The sequence below is a fragment of the Heterocephalus glaber genome, unplaced genomic scaffold, assembly GCF_053883595.1.
Source record: "Heterocephalus glaber isolate CG9 unplaced genomic scaffold, H.glaber_assembly_v1.0 deba00001504, whole genome shotgun sequence".
NCBI lineage: Eukaryota > Metazoa > Chordata > Mammalia > Rodentia > Bathyergidae > Heterocephalus > Heterocephalus glaber.
Window position 1 is genome coordinate 46,469,285 of NW_028258324.1, and position 22,025 is coordinate 46,491,309.

General features: G+C 43.4%; 1 long non-coding RNA gene across 2 annotated transcripts; it reads right to left on the bottom strand.

The window, feature by feature from the left end:
- Positions 1 to 1,676: 1,676 nt before the first annotated feature.
- LOC110348032 (uncharacterized) lies at positions 1,677 to 18,787 on the bottom strand. Of its 2 annotated transcripts, XR_015440944.1 has the most exons (4): positions 18,295 to 18,787; positions 14,667 to 14,995; positions 11,530 to 11,696; positions 1,677 to 6,181 (listed from the first exon to the last, which is right to left on the bottom strand). It is a non-coding gene; the product is annotated as an uncharacterized LOC110348032 (long non-coding RNA). The 2 variants fall into 2 exon arrangements; XR_015440943.1 differs by having other exon boundaries at positions 1,677 to 11,696; positions 18,295 to 18,782.
- Positions 18,788 to 22,025: the final 3,238 nt, after the last annotated feature.

The window sequence follows — 22,025 nt, forward strand, 5'->3', positions numbered from 1 at the left end:
GGAAAGAGAATTTGCTGAAAAGCTTCTAAGTAGAGACTTGCAGGTGAAAATGTGCCAGGAAGTGCAATTAAGTAAATAACCTAAGGGGAGAAAGAGCCTGGCAAATCCCAAGAATGGAAAAGAGGAGGCTGGTGTGACCAGAACACAAGAGAGGTTACATGAGGTTGGAGAATAAATGGGAACCAGATCATGCAAATCCTTGATTAGAATTTTGGATTTTATTCCAAGTGCAAGGTGAAACCATTGAAAGATTTTGTTGAGAAGATTTGTGGCTTGCTTAGCCATTTAATAAGATCACTCTGGTTACATGGTGAAGAATGAATTGGTGGTGAGTTAGAAACAAGTTGGCAGTGGCAATGAAGGTAAATTAGACTAGAAAGCTTCATAGTATGTTTTTGAGATTTGCCAGTGGGTATGTTGGAGAGTGAAATCTCAAGCATGGTTCCCATATTATTGTTTTAAGCAATTGAGTGCATGAGTGAAGATGAAATAGATTTTGGAAGGTTGAAATAAAGAACTTAGGTAAATCTCAATAACACAGAACTGTGCCTTATAATCTGTTTATATAATCTTTTCCTATGGGAAGACCTTTAAGGGTGGGAAATATGTTTTTCACCTTTGAATTTTGAACACCCTCAAGAATTCAGCATGTTGCAGAGTAAGCCTTCAATAGTGTTTGTTAAATGAATATTACAGCTTTGAAAATATTTCATCAATTCAAGTGTGCACTAATATTCTAGTTATTGGGACTGAAGTAATTCAGCGACAGAGTATTTACCTTGAATGTGCAAAGTCCTGGATTTGATCCCCAGCAATGGGGGAAAAAAGATTTTAGTTATTGTAAAAAGCCTTTTAGTTTTCTTCATGAAAACTTATAAGAAAAAATTGACAACTGTTTTTCTTTAACCTAAAAAGAAAATTTTAAACTATGAGATTCTTATTTTTCAATTCTTTTTTGTTTAGTGTTCTGTAAAGTAAAATGGGAGTTAAAAGCTTTAATGTGTGTGTTTTAATTCTTGGGCCTGCTACTGACTTTCCTTAAGTGATTTTTACCTCCCAGTGTTTCAGTTTCTCCATTTGCAAAGGAGAGATAATGGTGGTTGCCTTATCTCACAAGGATGTCATGAAAATAAGTCAGATAAATTGCCTTGACCTCCTTGGAGAGGAGCTCTGGAAAGGAAGGATTATTAGATATGATGATGAATACCTAAGACTTCAAAGATATTTTTAATTGCCCTCCAAGTCTTTGATTATGTTAAGCCTATGAATAGAACTGGGTTAGGTGTTTATATATTTCTGGCAAGCTTCACCTCTTGTTAAAGCAGTAAATGGTCTTTGAACAAATGTATTTCTCATTCTTTGATAACTCTGCTTCCTTGTTTGTACATTTGAAAGATGATTATCACCTGGCACAGGTCAAGTCAAACTCCTTGGTACCATTACAATACCACTGTAGCTTTAATTGAGCTTTTCTTTCGAGGTTGAAAAATAAGTCATTTGGTTCACTATAGCAAACTACTTGCATTTTTTAAAAGATTGTAAAGTTTGCAACTGTTTTTTGCAAATGATATGTATAGTGTTTTTTAATTTTAGATGCAATACCTTCTTCAAAAATTAATCTAAAAAATTTATATTTATATTTCTTTATTGCTGCATTTTGATACATTTTCCCTAAGTTGATTTTAATAACTACAATTTGCCTCTTAATGTTTCTAAGATAGATAGTAATGGTTCAACCATAAATATCATGGAAGTAATAACTGACAGATCTCAAGACAAAATGCAGGGTAGTCCAACATCATCTGTTGTTTTTTGTTTTTGTTTTTGTTTTTGGTACCGGGGATCAAACTCCGGTCCTTGTGCTTGCGCAGCAGGCAGCGAAACCACTGAGCTAAATCTGCTCTCTGGCCCAGTCCAACATCATCTGGAGCAATGTTTTATTGCAGGTGTGCATCAGGTTCATAATTAGTGTTACAAAAAAACCTCACAAACCATTATCACTTCCGTCCTTCTCAACATATCCCTTAACTATCTACTCAACACAAATCAAAACCATTTCCTCCTGGAATAATTACAATATACCTATGAGTACTATTAAATCACTACCTGCAAAGTATCAGAATAAGACAGATCTCTCCTCTCCTTAATAATACCTGTTCCTCTTACATATATTACCCATGTATCCCCCTCAAGCACTCTTTAGTTCTTAGGATATCCATTTGCACATATAGAATCTAAAGCTGGGTGACTTTAAATGTAGATTCTCAGCCAGGCATAGTGGCACATTCCTGAAATCCCAGCATGCTGGGAAGCTGAGGCAGGAGGATGGCAAGCTCAGGCTTAGCCTGGGCAATTTAATGACTTAGAAAAATCTTGTCTCAAAAACAAACAAACAAACAAACAAAAAACAGGAAAAAGGCTGGAGATGTAATTCAGTGAGAAGGCCCTGCGTTTCATCCCTAGTACCAAAACAAAGCTAGTTTCTTGGCTAGGTTAGAACATTTTGTTTGATTTGTTTCTTTTTGAGACAATGTCTTGCTATGTTTTTCAGGATGGCCTTGAACTTGCAGTGATCTTCCTACCTCGGCCTCCCCAGAGCTGGGATTATAGGTGTGTGTCACCACGCCCAGCATGCTAGGTTAGAACTTGCTAAGAATGTTAGATCACAGTGATATTTTTAATTCCCATTTCTTCCTGTTTCCTTTTTATCCGAAGGAAGAAAGAAGAATTTGAGGTAACACAAATGAAAACACTACACATTTTAATACTTTGCTAGGAGAAAGAGATATAAACCAAAGTAAAAGATGGTTATGGGAGCTGGGCATGATGGCACATCCCAGCACTCAAGAGACTGAGGCAGGAGGATTACTGTGAGTTGAAGGCCAGCCTGAACTACAGAGCAAGATTGTAAGACCGCTGTCCTTACCAAATGCTCCGAGGAGCTGACTATAGTGAAGCACACCCAGGGATCCCAGTGGTGCCTCCAGAATGTAAGGCCAAGGGCCTTACCAGATGCTCCAAGGAGCTGACTGTAGTGGAGCACACCCGGGGATCCCAGTGGTGCCTCCAGAATGTAAGACCAAGGGCCTTACCAAATGCTCCAAGGAGCTGACTGCAGCGAAGAACACCCGGGAAGGAACACACCGGACAAGTTGGAAAGTGAAACAGACCTTAGTCTGGCCAGACGGCACTCCCAAAGCAAAGTAGCTTAGAGAGGCGATCAGTCCAGAGTCGAGGCTCTTTTTATAGGGGCTTGCAGGGAAGTTAACAGATGGAAATTTACAGAAGAAGGAACAAAGGTTAGTGGTCTTACATTTGTATGTTAATTAGCCTGACATGTACTGATAGTCAGCAGATGCTTTGTAGATTGTTCTATAGATAGTGGTGTCCGAACAAAGAGTTGGATAATTATGGCTGATAGGATCTTATCTAGTGTCCTGGAACTAAGAAGCATCTTTATCTATTTACTCACATTCAATCACAGTTGGGGCTAGGGGAGTTTTATGATTACAGAGTTATGCAGTCCTACAAGATACTATCTCAAAAAAAAAAAAAGTTATGGGGAAATGGCCCAATCTTGGAGACCTCTTTATAGCCCCATCAGGATCTGATAAAATAGACACTGAAGGACATGCTCATCTTCCAGAAGAAAGAACCACTGCAGCAAATGCCCTGGGTCCTACAAATGGGGAAGGAGTAGTACTATTGAGGTTAATTTTGAAATTTCTGTTTTCAGTGATATGACCTGTAAGACCAAGGGCCTTACCAACCACTCTGAGGAGCTGACTACAGTGAGGATCACCTGGGAGGGAACACACCAGACAAATTGAGAAAGTAAAACAGACCTTTATTAGTCTGGCCAGATGGCACCCTCCAAGCACCAAGCTTAGAGAGGCACCCGGCTCAGGGACTGAGGTCTTTTTATAGGGGTCACAAGAGAGAACTTGGCAAGCAAAAGCACAGAAGTGAGACGTTGGCGGTTGGGGTAGTGTAGCAACCAATCTTTACCTAACAGGCATAAGGCTAACTTGTGGTTTCCTTGCAACAGCAACAAGTACATTCTGGGAACTCAACGTCCACATGGTGAAGTGTAACAGAAGCAGACAAAATGGGGCCTTATTACAAAATGGAGTAACATTTGTTCAGTCTCACATTCCCCACTGATTTTAGCACAGCAAGTAATCCTACATGCAGCTTTCTTCTTCTAATGGCACTGGGTTGTATCTAGCCTGTTGGTTTAAAACCATTAGGTGAACAGCTCCCACCCGGGCCCTTATATAGGCCATAAGTTTATTAATAATGCATGGGCTAAAAGTCAAAGCTAGTAGCAAGATTAACAGAGGTTCAGCAAGGGCAGAGACAAGGGTAGTCAACCAGGGAGACCAGTTAAACATCGACGGGAACCATCCTTCCTGTTTTTCTAATCTATCATATTTCTCTTGTAGGTGTTTATTTACAGTGGCCAGGGTTTCTCTTATTATTCCAGATTTATTAGCATAATAGCAACATTGTTCTCCTAGGGCTGCACATAGCCCTCCCTCTTTCATGAATAGGAGGTCAAGACCTCGATGGTGTTGAAGGACCATCTCAGCCAGAGAGTCAGCTTGTTTTTCCAAAAGGGACACTGACTCGGTAAGCAGGCCTAAGTCTATTTTTACCTGTTGGGCAAGGGTCTTGAAGTTGGAGTCTTGCACTCCTATTGCTGTCGCACCCAGAGCTGCTGATCCCACAATGCCTGTTGCAGTTAATACGGGAATCAAAGCTGGGTGGTGCTTCTCTCAGGTATGTGTCCTTTTAGCTAGATATTCCCAACCCTGGTCTCCTCCATATATGGTTACTTGGGACAATGTGTGGACCATTACGCATACCTCAAGTTCCTGATTAAAGACTGTCATGGACAAACAAGGAGTTATACCATTCATGCACACCCACCATGTATTGTTTCCAGCTTTTAGATACTTTTCATTACTGGCAGTGGGTGCCTGATAAGAGCATACACTGTCTAGATAAGAAGACTTAACACTTGGATTTTTAACACATAACCCTTTTCCTGTTATATCCCCTATTGACAACTTCTGTTGTTTCCAATCACATTCATCTTGGTTAGCTTCTGAGTAGGTGCCATTTACTGACACCCCTACATAATACAGGGGGCATGGACTCAAACACATCCTGCATCCTTGGGTAACACTGTAGTCAGATCTATTTAACAAAGTATACATGGCATTAAGGGTTTTTAGGTATGGCTGGATTGGACATTCAGGAGCAGCCAGTGTCATATTATAAGTTGTATTGGCCTCATTCCCTTGAGGGCTGGGGACTCTATAGATGCTGCCCATCAGTTTGGGCAGTACTAGTACTGGGCTACGCTGGATGATGAGGTCTGTCATAGGGTCTTTTCCAGCCACATTGAGTGCCACTGTCCAAGGTTTTCCTTTTTTCCAATCTTTATATGCAGTCTGCCATTGTTTTAAGGTTAACTTGATGGAATTACATTTTCCCATGGTACATGAACTGCTTGGTGTTTGTTATTCTAAAGCCAAATATGCATCCTCCCCACCACCATTTTTCCATGGGGCAGTAGATTCACAACCCCAGTAATAACAGTGGTTTCCTGGTCCCCCATCACACCTTTTATCTTTTCCTACAGGACATGAATAGATGTCTATGGTCTGGAGGCCCCTTTCCCTTTGGTTGGTGGACCATCCCTTTAAACCCCCGGGGGTTGACGGGGGGGGGCTGACCATGGCCCCGCTACTTCCAATATTCCCACAGGCCGAGTGACTAGTCCTAAATCACATAAGTCTACAAGGAAGGTGGGGCTCTGATCTGTCATATTAGTGGTGATTAGGGCTCCTGTGAGCGAGTTTTTAAGGGACCAGGTCCAATTCTGGGGAGTGTGGCTGGACAGCACAGATCCTCCTTCCATCGGGGCTGGTAAGGACAGTAACCCCATGAGCCCCCATATTGTCCAAGCTAGTTTTTGATCAATCTTATCTTAAGGGGGTCCTTCTTGTTCTGGTCGATCCGCCATGTTGACCTCACTTCCTCAGGAGATGCCTCCTTCAAATGGCTGCAGTGGATCCAGACAGAGTGTCTAGCAACCTTCACCGCCATAGGGGTAGTTAGGATAATGGGAAATGGCCCTTTCCAATGGGGTTCCAAATTTTTGGAATCAAACCTGTGAATGAAAACCAAATCTCCCAGCTTATAAGGTAGGGGTGATAAGGGTTTTTTCTGAAGGGTGAGCCCTAGATTTTCTTATTTCTTCTTGCAAATCTGACTGAAGCTGGTGAATGGCTTTCAGTGATTTAAGGAGTTGGAGGTGAGAGAGTTTTTCTGTCAATTCTAAATCAATTCTAGGGATGAGAGGGGGCACTCACCTGTAGATTATCTGGAAGGGGGATACACTGGAAGGCAAACTTGGAGTACACTGGGTACAGTAGAGGGCAAAGGGGAGAAGCTCGACCCATTCCTGTTCAGTCTCCATGCTTAATTTGGTCAATGTCTCCTTCAAGGTTCTATTTGCCCTTTCTACTTGCCCTGAGCTCTGAGGCCTATATGCACAATGTAAATTCCATTTTACTCCTAAGGCACTGCTAATCAATTTGGATATCTTGGCCGTGAAGGCTGGGCCATTGTTGGACCCCAGGGCTAATGGCAATCTAAATCGGGGAATTATTTCTGTCAAAAGTTTCTTTACAGTTCCTTCAGCCATTTCCTTTTTGGTAGGGAAGGCCTCTATCCAACCCAAAAAGGTATCCACAAAGACTAACAGATACTTAAGTCCATACAGGCCAGGTTTCATTTCAGTGAAGTCTATTTCCCAGTGTTCTGGCATTACTCCCCGATATTGAATTCCTGGGGGTCCTGTGATTCGGCTGGCATTTACCTGAAGACAGGTGGGACATCGTCTTACCAGGTCTTCAGCTTTTTGGGTCAGTCCTTGGCTGATGAAGTGGGGCTGCAGGGCCGCCAGCATCTGTCTTTCTCCAAGGTGAGTGGACTCATGTAGTTCTTGGAGCAGGGTGTCTGCCAGGGCTCCCGGCAAAACTATTTTTCCCTCTTTGGTGGTCCACCACTCATGATCCCCCTTTTTCCATTGTTTTCTTTTCATGTATTCTACTTCTTCCTTGGTATAATCTGGTTTATCTGGCAATACTGGGGTGGGGTGCAGGACCAACTGTTTCCCCACTGATTTTTGAGCAGCCTATATTGCTGCTTGGTTGGCGCCACTGTTTCCAAATGTTTTGGGGCTGGACCCTTTTTGATGGCCCCTACAATGTATGATGGCCACTTTCTGGGGCAGCCAAATGGCTTGCAATAATGCCAAGATCTCAGTCTTATTTTTAATAGTCTTCCCCTCAGAGGTTAAGAGACCTCGATTTTGGTAAATTTTCCCATGTACGTGGGCCATGGCAAAAGCATATTGGCTGTAAGTATAAATATTGATCCTTTTCTCTTTACCCAATTCCAAAGCCTTTGTTAAAGCAATCAATTCAGCTTTTTGGGTGGAGGTCCCTGGGGGTAGTCCTGTTGCCCATTCTACTTGGCAACTTTGGTTGACCACCGCCACTCCAGCGTATCAAACCCCATCTTGCACAAAGCTGCACCCATCAGTATAGAACGTGGCCTCAGCCTGGGGGAGGGCTTGATCCATTAGATCTGGACACCCTCCCCACAAGTTCTCGAGAATCTCGAGGCAGTCGTGTATGGGCACCTCCTCTTTGGACTCTGGGAGCAGAGTCGCAGGGTTGAGATGTGCAGTGGTGGAAAACCTAATACGTGGCTGTTCCAACAGGAGTCCTTGGTATTGCAACAGTCTGGCATTAGACAGCCACTTGCTAGGCGAGCTATTCAACAAGGGCTCAATGGCATGGGGAGTGATTAAAGTCAAATCCTGTCCAAATGTCAGTTTGTCAGCCTCTCGGGTTAGAGCAGCTGCTGCTGCTACTGTCCTCAGACAGGTAGGCCACCCTTGGGCCACTGGATCTAGCTTCTTTGAGAAGTATGCCACTGGCCACTTCCACAGTCCCAAAGGCTGAGTAATCACTCCCTTGGCTACCCCATTTTTCTCCGCTACATACAGAGTGAAGGGCTTATTTAAGTCTGGCAGTGCCAGGGCTGGTGCCAATGCAAGCACAGTTTTAAGCAATTGAAATGCCTGCTGGCAAGCCTCAGTCCATTTGAGGGGTGTATCTCCCCCTGTGGTGGCTTCGTGCAGGGGTTTGGCCATTTCAGCAAAGCCAAGGATCCAAATTCTGCAATACCCAACCGCTTCTAGGAATTCACACACCTGTTTCTTTGAGCTCAGTTCCAGAATCTGGAGAATTGCTGATACCCGTGATTCTGCTAGCCTCCTCTTCCCTTCCTCAAGAATGTAGCCCAAGTAGGTTACCTTTGTCTGGCAGAGCTGAGCTTTCTTCCAAGACACCCAATATCCCAGTTCTTGGAGGACTTCCAGGAGGCCCTCAGTGGCTGCAAGACACTCTTCATCGGTCGAAGTTGCCACTAGGAGATCATCTACATACTGAAGAATAGTTGCTTGGGGAAAAGCTCTCTTTGCTGAGAGCTTCCCCAAACAGAGTGGGGGAGTTCTTGAATCTCTGTGGCAGCCAGGTCCATGTCAGCTGTCCAGTAGTCCCAGAGACTGGGTCCGTCCATTCGAAGGCAAAGAGGGGCTGGCTCACTGGTGCTAGGGGTAGGCTGAAAAATATGTATCTTTGAGGTCTAATACCGAGTACCACACATGAGCAGGAGGGATGAGACTCAACAGAATGTAAGGGTTTGGTACCATTGGGTGGACAGTCTCCACCCGGCTGTTTACCTCCCACAAATCCTGTACCGGTCTGAAGTCTGAGGTGCCAGGCTTCCTCACAGGAAGCAGGGGTGTATTCCAGGCTGACTGGCAAGGGACTAAGATGCTGGCTTCCTGGAGTTGGTGGATGTGCTTAGAGATCCCCACCTTGGCTTCCAGCTGGAGGGGGTATTGTCACACACGGACAGGGGTAGCAGAGGCCAACAATTGGACCACCATCAGGGCATGGTGGTTGGCCAGCCCAGGTGGATTGGTTTCAGCCCACACCCTGGGAAACTTTTTCTGAAGGTAGTCCCATTTTTGTTCGGGGGGGCTCTGCACCCTCCTTTAGCAATCTAAATTCATCTTCTAGGGGTACCGTTACCATAATGGCAGAGGGTGGCTTGAGTTCGAAAGTCCCTCCTTCAGGCTCAAAGGAAATAATAGCCCCCAACTTTCACAGCAAGTCTCTTCCCAGCAATGGGTATGGGCACTCAGGGATAACTAAGAAGGAATGGGTGATGGTGCCTTTTCCTAGATTCACAGTTCGTCTAGGGGTCCAAGGGTAGGAGGCCGACTTTCCTGTGGCTCCAGTAATGGAGGTTTTTAAGGAAATGAGGGGTCCAAGGGGGGTCTTCAGGACAGAGTGGGCTGCACTAGTGTCCACAAGGAACTGAACATTTGTTCCTCCTATCTCCAAAGTCACCATAGGCTCACTAGGGTTAAGCAGCCATGAGCCTTGGCCCCATCAATCTTCATCTACTAAGAGGATTCCACCTTTTTCCTTTTGGGCCTCCTTCTCTCTTTTCCTTTTTAGCTTTTCATAATCCTTTTTAAAATGACCCTTTTCCTTGCAATAGGCACACTGATCTTTCTCTAAAAAGGGTCAGATTTTTCCCTTGTTCTCTCCTTTAGTAATTTCCAACTGAAACTGAATATCTATTCAAACCCTAACCATCAACATAAGCTTTAAGCTAGACTACTTTTCCATTATATTTATATCAGTAGCATTATTCGTTACATGGTCAATCATAGAGTTCTCACTATGATACATACACTCAGACCCTGATATAAATAAATTTATTAAATACCTTCTTCTCTTCCTCATTACCATAATAATTTTTTCAGGTCTTTCTTTCTGGACAAATCCTCCATCTTTCCCAGTCTCTTGGCCATTCTCTCTTCCGGGGGATCCCTGTTGTTAAACGCCTTCATGGCTACACTCATCAACTTTTCTCTATTCTCTCCCTCAAATCCTTCTAGCCTTTGCAGCTTCTTTCTAATGTCTGGGGCCAACTGGGTAACAAATGCCAAGTTTATTGCCTGCCGATTTGCAGGGGCGTCTGAATCGACTGGAGTATACGTATGGTATGCTTCCAACAGATGCTCCAAAAAGGCAGAAGGGGATTCCTCTGATCCTTGAAGGACCTTGCTTACCTTGCTCAAATTGGTAGGCTTCTGAGTGGCTCCCCTCAGGCCAGCCAGGAGATGCTGATGATAGTTCTGGAGAGCTTCTCTCCCACCCAAGGCATTAGCTTGCCAGCGGGGTTGGGTGGACAGGAGTTGTGCTTCAATATGGGCCCGCTGTTGCTCATCTAGGGGCCCCTCTGCTCCGCCTAATACCAACCTTACAGCTTGTCCCCGGATTCTTTCCCTCTCCTCTGAGGTAAACAGGGCCTGGAGGAGTTGTTGGCAATCATCCCAAGTAGGATCATGGGTATGAAAGATAGACTCCAGGAGAGAGATTAGAGCTTGGGGTTTCTCTGAAAAAGGAGGATTCTGATGTTTCCAATTATATAAGTCACTGGTAGTAAAAGGGATATAAACATAGTGATCTTTCTCTGTCTCCCAAAGGGGCAAGAGAGGGGACGAACTAGTTCCCTCAGTGGGGACCTCGCTAGGTCCATACACAGCCCCAGCTCGTGTGTGTGGGGGAGAAGTCACAGAGTCTGGGGACTGGGGCCCCTCAGGGAGAGGAGGATAGAGAGAGGTAAGAGCCGAAGGTTGAACAGAGGAAGGAAAGGATTTTGAGGTCTAGAGCCGGATCCATCTGAGGAGGTGGAGGATTCCACATAGGGCGGAGGCCCTCCCAAGGGGTCTAGGGGGTCAGGTTCCTTCGAGAGTACCGGCTTGGGAGCCCAGGTCTTAAGTCCCTGGGGTCCTTTCAGGGCAGTGACTAAAATGCGAGTGTCTGTTTGAAGGGAACAGCACTGCAGCCAAGCTGGAGGTTCCTCACAAGCCTGAACCCAGATGTCTATGTAGGGAAATTGGTCTGGTGGCCAGGGCAACCAGTGATCTTGCCCCAAAACACCCGGCAAATACTGAGGTCAAAAGTCCCTTTGGCTGGCCATCCCACCCCAAAGGCTGGCCATTCCAGTTGGCACAGGGAGCAGAGTCTTTTGCGAGAAAATTTTACCCTGTATTCATCTTCTTGTTCTGGAGAAAAAGCTAATTTAAAATTAGTGAGAAAGCAGTCAAGTGGAGTGGACCTGGTAGAACAGGATCCTCCCATTACTCTGCTCCTGATGAGGATTGGAAAAAAAATGTAAAATCAGACACACAACAGACACAACACTAACATACAAAAGATAAGATGAACCGGCGCCGCGACAAAATGAAACTAAATCTTCCCTTGTTCCTCGTCAGGAACCTCAGGGTCAGGGGAGGCTTACCGGCTCATCAGCCACCTCACTCCTGGCTTAACAAACGGTTGCAACCGGCCAAAAGCTTACCTCTGGAGGTTTTTCTGAGGTCTGTGCCCAAGGGTCTCCTGCTGGATCCTGCCATGGAGTCTCGGCCGAATCAGGGGTTCCTACCTGGGGATCTTGCTGGGGCCTCCAAAATGTAAGACCGAGGGCCTTACCAACCACTCCGAGGAGCTGACTATAGTGAGGATCACCTGGGAGGGAACACACCAGACAAATTGAGAAAGTAAAACAGACCTTTATTAGTCTGGCCAGATGGCACCCTCCAAGCACCAAGCTTAGAGAGGCACCCGGCTCAGGGACTGAGGTCTTTTTATAGGGGTCACAAGAGGGAACCTGGCAAGCAAAAGTACAGAAGTGAGACATTGGTGGCTGGGGTAGTGCAGCAACCAATCTTTACCTAACAGGCATAAGGCTAACTTGCAGTTTCCTTGGAACAGCAACAAGTACATTCTGGGAACTCGACGTCCCCATGGTGAAGTGTAACAGAAGCAGACAAGATGGGGCCTTATTACAAAATGGAGTAACTTTTGTTCAGTCTCACATCCCCAGGGGCCTATGACAGATAACAATTATATAGTCTCCTCTCAGACACATTTATCTTGGGTACACCTTGAATGGTAAGATGGCCCAAATCTCCATACTTCTAAGGAAGGCATTCCTGACTTCTGGTATCACTGAATTTGCCTCCCAGTGATGGCGAACCTTTTAGAGCTTTCGAATAGCTGTCAGTTCACCACCACTGGCTAGACTACAAGTCATTAACAGCCTACCATGGGGCCAGATTTTATTCCCAAAGATATTTTTAATGAGCCATTATGATTACTTCAGGTACTAACAATTTGAGATAGACCAAATTTTTCAGGTAAAAGACAAAACCTTCCACAAGATTTTCCTTACTTCAGACACCAGCCACAAGTTAGGGAGCCTCCAGGTCACCCTCTCTCCTGACCAGCTAGCTACAAATCAGGGGTTTCCCTGAGGCTCACCTCAGGTTTGATAACTTTATAGAATATCTTCCAGGACTCAGGAGAGTGCTGTACTTGAGAGTTACAGTTTTATTACACCGAAAAGATTCAAGTCAGAATCAACCAAAAGAGACCAATAGGGTGATAGCTAGGAAGGTCCCAAAGACAAAACTTCCATCTTCCCCTCATATCCTCCCAGCACATTAATACGTGACAATATCCAGATTTTCCAGCCAGAGAAGTTCATCCACACTTTAGTATGTCCAGAGTTTTTATTCTGGATTCTCTGTGGATATGACTTTGAATCACTGGTCACATAACTCAGTCTCTAGTCTCCAGGGAGTTGGATTAATATCATGGAACCCAAAACCCCAACCCTCTAATCACATGGCTGGGCTTTCTGACCAGCCTCTACCTTGAGCCATCCATTAGCATAAACTTTTTTTTCATTGTTTATTGGTACTTTTTAGGTATACAATACAGTTACATTCATCATTAGGATCTTGTACCTTTACTCGATGTATCTTGGTTCTTATTTTTCCCCATTTCCCTGCCCATCCTTCCCTATTTACAAAGACTTCGTTTCCATTTTTTCATTTTCTCATATTTTTTCTTTTTTCTTTCCTTTCTCCTACCCCTCCAACTTCTCCTACTCCTTTAGACTTTTTCTTCCTATTTCACATTATCAATTATATTATCAATTATTTTGATCCTTATTTACACTTTTAGTTTTTCACACCAGAGAAACTATTCAGTATTTACACATGTATGTCCTATTTATTTCACTTAAGAGTATGGCCTCAATGTGCATCCACTTAGCTATAAATGTCTCTAGTTTGTCATTCTTTATGGGTAAGTAGTACTCCATTTTATTAAAAAACCACATCGTCTTTATCCAGTCTCCAGTTGATGGGAAATTGGGCTGTTTCCAAGTTTTAGCCATTACAAACTGCGCCGCTATAAACATGGGTGTGCATTTGTCACTGTGGTATGATTCTTTTAATTCTTTTGGGAAGATACCCAGCAGGGCAATAGCTGGGTCAAATAGGACCTCTAATCTTAGTTTTCTGAGGTATCTCTATACTGATTTCCACAGTGGTTAGTATAAACTATTAAGTATAGTGCAAAAGGCTCACCATGAATAAGAAAGACACTCCTCCCACTTCAGAAAGCTCAAACATTATGGCTACTTCCCAGGATTCAGAAACAAAGGCCAGTCAGATTATTTATGCACTGATATACTACTAAAATTTTATTTCAAATTAGCTACTAACTTTTTAAATACAGTAGTGTTAACACACAAATCTAAACTGTTGTGGCTGGGAGGGTGGCTCAGTGGTAGAATACTTGCCTAACATGTGGGAGGCCCTGGGTTACATCCCCAGCACCACTCAAAAAAACAAAACAAAAATCTTTTGCTAAGTATAGTAGCACAGGCCAGTGATCCCAGCACTCAGGAGGCTGAGGCAGGAGGATTACTTCAAGTCCAAAGCCAGCCTCAGCTACATAGTGTGTTCAAGTTCAGCCTTGATGGAAAAGAAGCCTCAACTACATAGTGAGACCCTGTCTCAAAAAACAAAACAAAACTAAACTAACCTTAGTAACCTGTGGTTTTCCCTTGAAACATTAGCAATTTTAGGCCTCCGTTCCCAAAAGTCCGTGGCCCTTTTAAACATAACATTCATTCTCCTCACCATCTCCATAGTCTCTTTTTTCTTGGTTGTGATTCACTCCTTTGTTTACTATGTGTCCACTGCAGGGATTTAAATTTGCAACCTTTGCTTAAACCTGTTTTTATTCTCCTTACACACTATACCTTAGAATGAACAGGGAAGGAATGACAATTACTGTAGGATGGAGGATCACCGCAAGTTCCAGGCCAGTGTAGGCTACATACTGAGTTCAAGGCTAGTCTGAACTACATGGTGAGACCTTGTCTCAAAAAACAAACAAAAAACCCATTCCTCCTTTACACTTAGTACAAGCATAGGTGTGTGTGCACATATACTCGGGCTCATGTTATCTGTCTTTGAGGTCTCAAGTCAGGCTAATATGGAATTCTTGACAGCAGAACTGAATCAAAACTCATTTTCATCCTCAGAGTAGAAAACCACAGTGTTATGGTTTAGATCTAAAATATCTCCCCACAGTCTCATACGTTTAGAAGGTAACTGGATCATGAGTCATTGTACTCACCAGTATGACTCACGCTATTAGGTAGGGACTGGTTGGAGGTGAGTCACTAGGGACGTGACCTGGAAGGTTGTGTTTTTGTCCCCAGCTCCTCCCTTCTCACTCTGCTTCCTGGCTGCCATGAGGTGAACACCTCTCCTCTGCTGTGCCCTTCTGCCGTGCCATTTCTGCCTTGAAGCCAACCAACCATGGACAGAATCCTCTAAAACTGTAAGCCAAAATAAACTTCTCCTCCTTTAAGTTGTGGATGTGTTGGCGGTTTTGTCACAGAGATGGAAAAGAAGGTCATACACGCAGCCATTCTTGAATCTTATAAAAGGAAGTCTCTCATTCTAGGAAAAGTAGTAAAACAAAATATACATTTCTCAATAATTTTAGAGCCAAAGTTTTCTTCCTGAGTGTAACATTTTCATGTCATCATCTATTATTTGAAATTCAACATACATAATGGAAAATAAATATAAGGGATATTATTTACAAATTTCATTTTTAGGGCCGGGGATTTAGCTCAGTGGTTTCACCACCTGCTGAGCAAGTGCAAGGACCCAAGTTCGATGCCCGGTACCAGAAAAAAAAAATTTCATTTTAAAAATTTTGATTTAGTGCATGTTTTCAGTATATAATGATTACATTCACCATGGGAAGCTGATACATGTACATAACACATCTTAATTCTTTTTACTTCTCCTTCCTCTCCACTCCCTATTATTTAAAAACTTCCTATGTCCTTTCCCTCACTATACTCCTTTGAGAATCACTGGTTTAAAAATACAAGGTATGAAACAAGCCCAAAGTACCTCAAGGGCCATGGACACATGCAGAGTAGTGAAAAATCTGATTGGTGCCTACACACAGGTTCCTGAGGTCAAACAAGGCAACGTCCTGCCTCTGTGTAGTCTACTTGGTGGCATGTTTTTCATGTTTTTGTGCTTTTTGCTGGTGCTTTTGCTATTTAAAATCTATCTCAAAATAGTAAGTTCTGTCTAGTACTAATAAGCACAAGAAGCCTGTGATACACCTTACAAAAAACTGCTTGTGTTCTTCAGCTAAGTTATAGAGTTCATTGCTAATGAACCAATAATATATACTCACGAAGGTGTTTTTAAACAGAAACATACATGAGATTATGTATTGATGACCTGATCAAAATGTGACAGAGGCTCCTGGGAACCTAATTCTGTATTTTCTCAAGGACCAATGCCTCATTATTCCCTAATTCAGTGTAGTCAGAAAATTTATAGTGCACAACTACTACACATAATGAAAATCCATTGAACTTGTAAAGCAGTGAAACATACACTGGACTTTACAGCACAAAATCACACCTAAGTTTGGGAGGGAAGTGGATACAGGTTGGAAACCAAGGACATAACCAAATAACCATGAAGAATGTTGTTTTGTTACACCAGAAAATGATATTGGAGTAAATGTTATCTTTTCCACTAGCCATCACAGCCTAGATGTAACAAAATGAAGAGAACACAGAACTGGAAATTGAAAGGTCTAGTTGCTGGTCCTAACTCTGCAAAAAATTAACTTAAATGACTAATTTCAACTCCTGTAAACATCAGTTTCTGTACCTTCTAGAGCCATTTAAATCTTAAGGAAATAAATATTTGCCATGATTATCTATTATCTACAAAAGGTTTGCACATAAATTATCTCATTGGATGAACTCAAGGGCTGCTTCTCACTCCAAAATTATAGACTCACTTTGCCAAAAAGGAAAACTACATTAAATATTTGTAATACTAAGAGAATTTTCCTTTGGAAGGTTTATAATAGACATTAATCAGAGGGAGCTAGACAACACCTGTGCACTTATTTCAAAGTTGAATTTTTTTTTTTTGGTACCGGGGATTGAACTCAGGACCTTGCACTTGCAAGGCAGGCGTGAGGCCACTGTGCTAAATCCCTGGCTCAAAGTTGAATTTATTAAATCACTATTTTCTTTTTTTTTTTAATGAGAGAAAAGAGCCAAGCATGGTGATGCATGCCTATAATGCCAGCAACTTGGGAGGCTGAGCTGGGAGGATAAGTTCTAGGTCAGCCTATTCAACTTTGTAGGACCCTGTCTCAAAATAATAACAGGGCTGGGCCTACAGTTCAGAAGTAGAATACTTGCATAGAATGCATTGCGGGTGGGTGGTCTATGGTCATCCTTCCCTCAAGGCCTACACCAGGGTAGCAAAGATTTTGTAAACGTGGAGAAGCAAAAGCACCACTAGGTGGAGCAGTAACAAAACGCATCTATTTATCTCTAGTTCCAGCAACTATGGCAGTCTGCAAAGGTGATGATGCAATAAAAGGGACTCAAAGAAGTTACTTCCTCAAGCATCTAGAGATGTCATTAGCAAAATCAATACTAGAACTTCATTCCTTGTGCAAATTCTTATTCACAAAACTATGCTGATTGGAGAACATTTCTTTCTCCTTTTTTTTTGGTACTGGGGATCGAACTCAGGACCTTGCGCTTTCGAGGCAGGCACTGGAACCACTGAGCTAAATCCCTGGCCCTTTTCTTCTTTTCTGACATTACCAGCCACAGCGATAGTGAGTTTCAATCGCCTCTTAACCTTAATGTTAAGTAATGTATTTGTCAAACAACTCTGAGGAACCTACTTTAAATAACAGACTAAGATGCTATATACATCTTCCTAAATCTACTGAGGTGACACGCCCTATCCTCTCAATTATCAGGAGTAGGACTCTTCAGTATCTGATGGCTTGCTTTTACAAGCAGGCCCCTGGCCATCTCTCTCGGCAACCACCCCTGGAAAAGCGACCTAAAAATATTCACACAAAAATGGAGTTGAGTTGCCTGACGGTTGTTTAGCAAATGGATCATTTTCTCATTTCCTTTTCTGAAGAAAAAGACTCAAATGAGGGGGACGGGGTATGCGTGGGGGGTGGGGTGCAGAGAAGGCATATGGATTCTGTGAACTTTCTCCATTTAGTACTTCACACCTAAGGGCAGAGACAAAGATGAAAAAGTAACAATTACGGAACACAACTTTCCTTTGGAAAACTACTAGATAGTCGGGTGTAGTAGTGCATGCCTGTAGTCTGAGGAAGGAGAATCCCTGCTATTTCAACGACAGGCAGTGAGTTTAAGGTCAGCCTGAACTACAGTGAGACTGCCTCAAATAAAAGAAAAAAACTAGATCACCTAATTATTTATGAAATGTCTGATAACCTCACACACACACACATTCTGGGAGTGGCGGCGCAAGCCTGTAATTCCAGCACTTGGGAGGCTGAGGCAGGACTACCATGAGTTCAGGGCCAATCTGAGCTATATAGTGAGTTCAAGGCCAGCCTGAACTACATAGCAACACCTCCTCTCAGAAAACTGGAAAAAAAAAAAAAAAAAGTTGCTGCTCTTCTACACGGTATTGAGAAGGCTGGTGGCGAGCTACTTTGCAAGAGGCAAAAGCCCTATAAAATCTGCAAAGCAGGAATCGACTGTTAATGCAAGGACAAACAGGACGGGGGTGGTTGCGGGGGAGAAGCCTACACAATGTTTATCGCCTGGCTCGGCTCACTGCCCACTCCTTTGGGCCCAATCCTCCCCGCTTGTGGGCAATACACCACTGATGGTGCGGGCTGAGGGAAGCGAACGGGTCCCCACCTGGAGCGGCTGCTTGTAGGAGCCGAGTCCCGGGTGCACTTTCCACAGCTCAGGGAAGCGCACGGGCGCGGGGACCGGCTCCGTTTCTCTCCCTGCGGCCACATGGCCCGAGCCTGCCCGCGGCCCCCAAGCGACCCGCGGCTGACAGAGACGAACTCTTCGCGGCGGCCATGGGCACCTCCGGAGAAGCCCCGCGCCGGCCGCGGCCCTAGGCAGGGCTCGGGGGCCGGGCGGGCGAGCCGCCGCAGGTCCCCGGGAGGGGCGGACCGGCCACGCTGACATTTTTTGTTTTTTTCTAACTAGACAGTGGTCGACGTTAGGCCAAGGCTTTTCCGCACGCTGAAAGCCAGCGAGAAAAACAGCGCGCGGGGAACAAAAGCACGGCGCCTACGTCCCCTTCGTATTTAGGGTTAGAAGAAAAGAGGCCACCACCCCTCTCGGCCCACCCGCCTCAACCCGCGGAGCGGCTCACAGAGGCTCTTTATAAAGAGGATAGTCGGCGCACATTCGGATTGGCTGAAGGCTTGCCACGGCTCTCGCGAGGCTTGATCTCGCGCAAAAAAAAAAAAAAAAAAAAAATTAAATCTCCACTTCCGGTCAGGAAGGCACGTGCCACTCCTCCCACGTATTGGGAGAAGCTTTGGGTCTTCCAAGTACTTTAAGGTGAAACTGACTTGGGGGGCTTCAAAGCGCCTTTTTCTTTCTAAAAATGTTTTAATAAAGCTGGACGTGGTGGGCTCTCACTTGTAATCAATCCCAGCACTGGGGAAGCTGAGGCAGTAGGATTTCAGGAGTTTGAGGCCAGCCTGGAATATATAGCGAATTCTGGTCTCAAGTCACAATCAGTCAGTTAATCAGTCAATCAATTACTGTTTTAAAGATTTTTCTGTTTATTGTGCAGGCAGGATACAGCAAGGCCAGGAAAATGTCTTGGGCTTATTGGCAGAACCGTTTAAAATATTTTACTTTACCATCTTTTGGGAAGTTGGCCAGATCTGTCTTTAGGGACCTAGGGTGACCTACTTGGAACACTTTCTCCTTCAGCTTCTCCTTGATCAGAGGACAGGTTTTATTAAATGTAACTGAGGTAGGATAGAAGAAGTAAGTATAAATAATTTAAAGAACAAAATAAAAGACAACAGGGAAGTAGATCTTTAGCAGATTAGAGGGGGAATCTAGAGATGGAAGAAGAAATTGTACATATATTCTTGTACCAACTCCCCAGGATGAATGTATTCATTATGTAACAGAAACATGTACTAATAAAAATGAAGTTCCTATGAAAAAAATCTTTCAAAGATAGGTAGAAAGGAAAATTATTTATTTTGAGACAGGGTCTTGCTATGTAATTCAGCCTGGCCTTGAATTCACTGTGTAGCCCACACTGGCCTCAACCTCCAAATGATCCTGCTGCCTCAGCCTCCCAAGCCTGGGATACAGGTGGGCTCCACCATGCCCAGTTGAAAAATCATAACTTAAAATTGTATTTTTAAGAATACTGTGATTTCAGGGCACAAGACTACCCAAGGTTATTTATATCTATACTCACTAGCTTCGTTTATGCTCCTTTTCTTCCAGGCCCATCATACTCAAAATCCCTTGAAGTCCATAAATTAGCTTAGTTAGTAAAGATCTTAAAGAAACAGATTGAGAGAGTTCAAAGAACTTTTCAGGCAAAACAGATCACCCATCTTAAAATATATACACAAAATATTGGGCCCATGCCTTTCTCCTATAAAATAGCTGTTATCTTCCCGCTTGTGGGTGGGCCAGTATTTTTTCCTATAGTAAACCAAACCTAAACTTTTTATAGATTCACAAATTCCACAGATTTCCATCCTCTAAGAATGCATAAATAGCCAGGCATGGTGGTGCATGCCCGTAATCCCAGCACTCAAGAGGCTAAGCAGGAGAGTTGCCACTAGTTGGAAGCCAGCTTGGGCTCCATTGTGAGCGTAAGGCAAGCCTGCACTACACAGCAAGACCTTGTCTCAGAAAGAAAACAAAGCAACAAAATACATAAATACTCCCAGCTTTAGACTATAAGATGCCTCATTCCCTTTTGAAGGCCCACGCTCTTATTTCTTTGAGTGTGTACTTTTCAAACTCTGCCGAAAAAATCCCTTTTTGCCTCTTACTGGCGCATCCTGAAAATTCTTTTTCTGTAATGGAAGTCGGCAAACCTATAGAGTGCCCGATGAGTGGGCGAGATGAGTCTAGCTTCCTATCTCTGAGTTAGGGATCTCCTTGGATCCTGTCTGATAACATAACTGTTAGGCAGGTAGTTAGACATGAGCAGGCCTAAGGGAAAGAAGGGAAGTCCAAAATAGCACATTTTTCCAGTTACAGTTAAGAAACGAAGCTGGGCATGGTGGCGCACACCTATAATCCCAGTACTCAGAAGGCTGAGGCAGCAGTGTCTTGGAGAATGGCCAGCTTGGGCTACATAGCTCAAGGACAGCTTGAGCTACATAAAGAGAGATCCTGTCTCAAAAAAGAAAGAAAGAAGGAAAGAAGGAAGAAAGACTTCAATATATAATACATTTATGATGAACTGTTAGGTCTCAAACCAAAATCGATCCCACATCCCACAGAGTACACTGTCATTTTAAGGTTTTCACTGTACACATTCACACTCCTTCCCATGTCTGGCCACCATCTGTCTAATTCCAAAATGAGGGATACAGCATTCCTGGGTGCCAGGGCCTAAATCCAATGTTATCAGAAAAAGGAGGATTCATTAGAGACCTTCCCTCCTTGGGCTAAATCCTGATTTATACAATGAAAGCCCCTAAAGGAACACAGGCCACATGAAGAGAACAAGGAAGACGTTTTTGAGATATCAACATTCCCAAGCAACCTCCAAGAAAAATGTCAATATACATCATAATCACCACACTAATTCTTGTGCACATGAAAAGTATCCAAACTCACACTGAAAATGGATGTCTTTGCAACACTTCCCACCTTCTCCCTTGAAGCCATAACTCTCTGTATCTTTCTTTACAATAAATTCTACCTATCCGCCTGCAGGGCTGACTATGTAATTGGACTGAAATCTTTCATCAAGGGCACAAAAGAACCAAGGACCAAAGAGTGAGGGACTGGTTTCTTGCTGTGTCATTATTGAGCTTCCTGGTGATGTGACTACTTCATTCTTAATATTAACAACTGAATCTCCTTTTTATTAGGATAGAAAGGCTTTTCAGTCATTGGATTTTCTTTAATTAAGGTAACACTGTGTCATGATAAAGTAAAAGAGGAATAATCCATCATAAATTGCAGCAGACTTTAATCATGGCCAGTATAATGCAATTTTGCATGTTAAAAAGTGTTCCTCTTATTCAGCTAGGTGAACTCCAAGGAGTTGTTGCTATTGACCCTCCATTTGAAAGAAGAAGAAGGAGATAAAGGAGGCTGGTTTGTGACTATTTTAAGGACAGCCAGATATAAATGGAATTTTCACATTTCATTCCTTTTCCATAGATTTACCTGAAAAGGATCGGCAACTATGACCCGTGGAAAAGGTTAAAGTCTATGGCGTAATCCAGGCTGGCCGCTCAGATAATTGCCTAAGATTATTTATTGATTGAGGATTGTGTTCCTGACCAGTTAAGCAAGCTACTTGGGGGTCACTTTAAACTGAGATCTCTTAACCTCTTTAAATCTCAATTCCTTAATTTGTAAAATGGGAATAAGATATCTTGCCTAGTTCTCTGGGATGTTGAAGT